This window comes from Plectropomus leopardus, unplaced genomic scaffold (assembly GCF_026936395.1).
Source record: "Plectropomus leopardus strain MGB_pleo_1.0 unplaced genomic scaffold, ASM2693639v1 Contig61, whole genome shotgun sequence".
Lineage (NCBI taxonomy): Eukaryota > Metazoa > Chordata > Actinopteri > Perciformes > Serranidae > Plectropomus > Plectropomus leopardus.
In genome coordinates this window covers 15,338-18,811 of record NW_028274735.1, presented here as the reverse complement: position 1 = coordinate 18,811, position 3,474 = coordinate 15,338, and the positions used below count along the sequence as shown (strand labels likewise).

The 3,474-nt window shown below is 45.1% G+C and overlaps 1 non-coding gene across 1 annotated transcript; it reads left to right on the top strand.

Moving 5' to 3' along the window:
- Nucleotides 1-1,863: 1,863 nt before the first annotated feature.
- Nucleotides 1,864-1,935, top strand: trnag-gcc (transfer RNA glycine (anticodon GCC)). The gene has a single exon. It is a non-coding gene; the product is annotated as a tRNA-Gly (tRNA).
- Nucleotides 1,936-3,474: the final 1,539 nt, after the last annotated feature.

The following is a 3,474-nucleotide window of genomic DNA, read 5'->3' as shown; positions in this document are numbered from 1 at the left end:
AGCTTGGACTCTACTTCCCAACATTTCATCAGTTTGTTAACTTGTCCGACCAGGAAAAACAAGACAATTGACCTCCTTTATGCCAATGTGAAGGATGCATACTGTTCCTTTCCTCTTCCTCCACTGGGGAAATCAGACCATAGTCTTGTCCTTCTCCAGCCCCTATACAAAACCCACGGGTACTCAGGGAACCCACAACTACACGCTCCTTCAGGAAATGGTCTCCAGAGGCAGTGGATGCTCTGAGGGGCTGCTTTGAGTGCACTGACTGAGTGTGCTACAAGAACCACACAGCGAGGGACATTGAGGGGGTCACACACTGCACCACGGACTCACCTGAACTTCTGCATGGACATTGCTGTTCCCACCAAAACTGTGCGCTGCTTCCCTAACGACAAGCCCTGGATTACCAGCGATGTCAAAAACCTCCTCAACAAGAAAAAGAGGGCGTTTCAAGACAGAGACCGGGCAGAGCTGAAGCGCGTACAGGGAGAACTCGAGGTCCGACTGAGAGAAGCCGAAGGAGTCCTACAGCAGGAAGCTGGAGCAGAAGTTGCACGGCATCATCATCAGGCAGAGGAGTGTCTTCAGTGACAGGCTGCTGTCCCTGTCCTGCTCCACTGACAGGCTTGAGGAAGTCAGTTTGTCCCACAGGCCATACGACTCTTGATTCCTCCTCACACAGACAAACACTGTTTTGCACTGTTGCACTGTTCATACTGGTATTGCACTGTTTTTATTGTTTATTGTTGTTGTTTTATATCTTTGCGTTTTTGCATATTCTGCATCTCTCTTTTTCTCTGTATATATTGCTTTGTATATTTATTGGTCTATATTCTATTCTGTATGTTTATTATGCTGTTGGTTACTTAAATTTCCCTCGGGATCAATAAAGTACCTATCTATCTATCTATCTATCTATCTATCTAAAATGCTGCAAAGCCAGGATCAATGCCAACGCTTCCTTCTCGATGACCACGAGTCAAAGCCTACTCATCAGCCGAGGCAGCGGCCTCAGCTGCCATCTTCACCCTGTTCTCACTCATATATATAGTCACATGCTCAGGTATAGAATTTTTAAACTGCTCCAACACTATCAAATTGCGCGAGATCGCCGCCGCTGCAAAACTGTACATGGATACCAATGGATATTATCGTCCGGGAAGGTAGCTAATGATCATGGTTCAAACCTTGGTTCCCCTGTATAAAAATACAAAACAACAACAATTTGAACTGGTTTCTTTATGCATAAATAACCTTGAATCAAAAATACAAGGAGGAGGGAGGAGAAGGAGAGGAGATCCTTCTCCCGCTTTACCAGGACCCAAATAAATGACAAAACAAGCCTGATAGATGCATGAATGTACCATGTTATTGTTTGCATATGATGCTACTGATGAATCATCAATATCATCCTTTCTACAGCGTCATACCCCATATGTAGAATGTTCTGTAAAGCAATATCACACTTGGGTTTGTGATGTTGGTCTGGATATCATCGCTGTTAAGCTTTTGTCGACCGAACAGCACTAGCGATGACCTCGAGTCAAACATCACAAACTCCATTGTGATATCGCTAAATAACATACAGCCTTGTGTACCAGTAATAGCACCAGCTGTTCACCATGGCACTGTTCAGGGCCCAGCTGAAGCATGGCCACCACCACTTCTTGGACCGGATGTTGACTCTGTAGCGGCTGACAAACTGGTCATGCAGGTCCACTCCTCCCATGTGTGTTATAGTCTTGGATACACTTGGGCTGTCTGACCTTGTCCATGCCCCTTCATTCAGATTGGTCACTGTCACAGTCTGTGTTATGTGCATGCATTTCTGACTCAGGCACAACTGTGATGTCCACCACAGCATTGGTGGTTCAGTGGTAGACTTCTCGCCTGCCACGCTGGGAGGCCCGGGTTCGATTCCCGGCCAATGCAGGGAGTCCTTTGCGTCATTGAAGCTTTTACTGAAGGGCCTTTCATGTGAACTGAGAGACGCCAGTCAGTGGACCATCCGGACATGACTATCACAGTGCTCTTGCTGTTGTTGCCACTTTTTTGTTGCCAGCCGATTCAGCAATGTTGTTTAGCCCTCTGACAGAGACGAGTTGAGGCCACGCAGCATGTTCGAAAAGTCAACTAACCTCCCGTCAGGGAATTGAACCCCGGTCTCCAGCGTGACAGGCGGGATACTCACCACTATACTAACGAGGAGATGTCTGCCTGGAATAGCCCTCCACGGAGTAGAGGCGGGTTCGATTCGGTCAGTGCAACACCTTTTGCCAAGACTGAAACTACAGTGTCAGGTTTGTTATGTAGGAAATAATTGCTTTCAAAAAATCAGTAGGAGAAAACAGCCCAAATTTCCTTGCAGTTCCCGTGTCTAGGCTGCTACAGTGGAGCCTGACAAGGCTTGTTTTAAAGGTTTAAACTTTTCCAAGACTTTGTAGCCAAACTACGCAGTCAAAGTCTGCTCTGGTCTAAGGTCCTGAAGCTCTGGGACACACTGCCTATGAATATCTGAGAAGCCACCTGCCAAATATTTTCAAAAGAAAAACTAAAAACCTCTTTTCTGATGATGAGACTTTTCCCCCAGGTTTTAAAGGGTTAAATAATACTTTTATTTGAGCTTTCATTTAATATTTGCTACATAAAAGTTGCTTTACTGCAAACTTGGATATGTTACTTATATGTTCATTTGCAAACATGTTTCTTTTCCTTTGTTGTCCTTTCTTTTCATTTCTATTTTCCTTCCCTTTTTTTTTTATTTCAGGTGATTTTTCTTGTAGCCTGCTTTTTGACAACTGTGCATTTCATTCAGAGACCGAGTTCATTTTAAACCTTCATCTCTACACTCTGTGCTACTCGTCTTCTCGGAATGTTCAACTTATTGATGACTACCTGAAAGACCGGGAACAGTGTTGCAGACTCCTCAACACTGTTCCGGTCTTTCAGGTAGAATGGAAACAAAAACATAACGTCTCTGCTGTAACTGTACAAAATCATCATCTGTGATTGGTAAATTAAGCTGGACACGCGTGATTCATCTGCAGGCGGGCGGCTCTCAGAGCGGTCACGGAGTCCACCGCAGGTTGGGACTTTTGGGGCTGCTGAGTCAGACTGGCTGCATGAGTGTTGTGTGAGTGGAGAGGAGGCGACAGCCGCCCCTCGCTGTACTCGGCTCTCGTGAGCTTGGTTGTAATGTGAACCACAGAGCGGGATGTGTTAGATGCTTTAAGCTTTGTCAATACAAGTTGCTAGATTTGCTTTGTCAACACAATCATTCCCCAGATGACCAGAAGAAACTCGCTACATTTGTTGCTGGTCGCTTTTGACAAATTAAGTCGCCAAGGGTTTGAAAAGTCGCTAGATATAGCTACAAAGTTGCCAAGTTGGCAACACTGTGTGGTGGAATGTTTTTTTCTGTGTGATGAAATCTCTACTCAGAAATCTCTACTTTTACCAGCTTCTTAATAA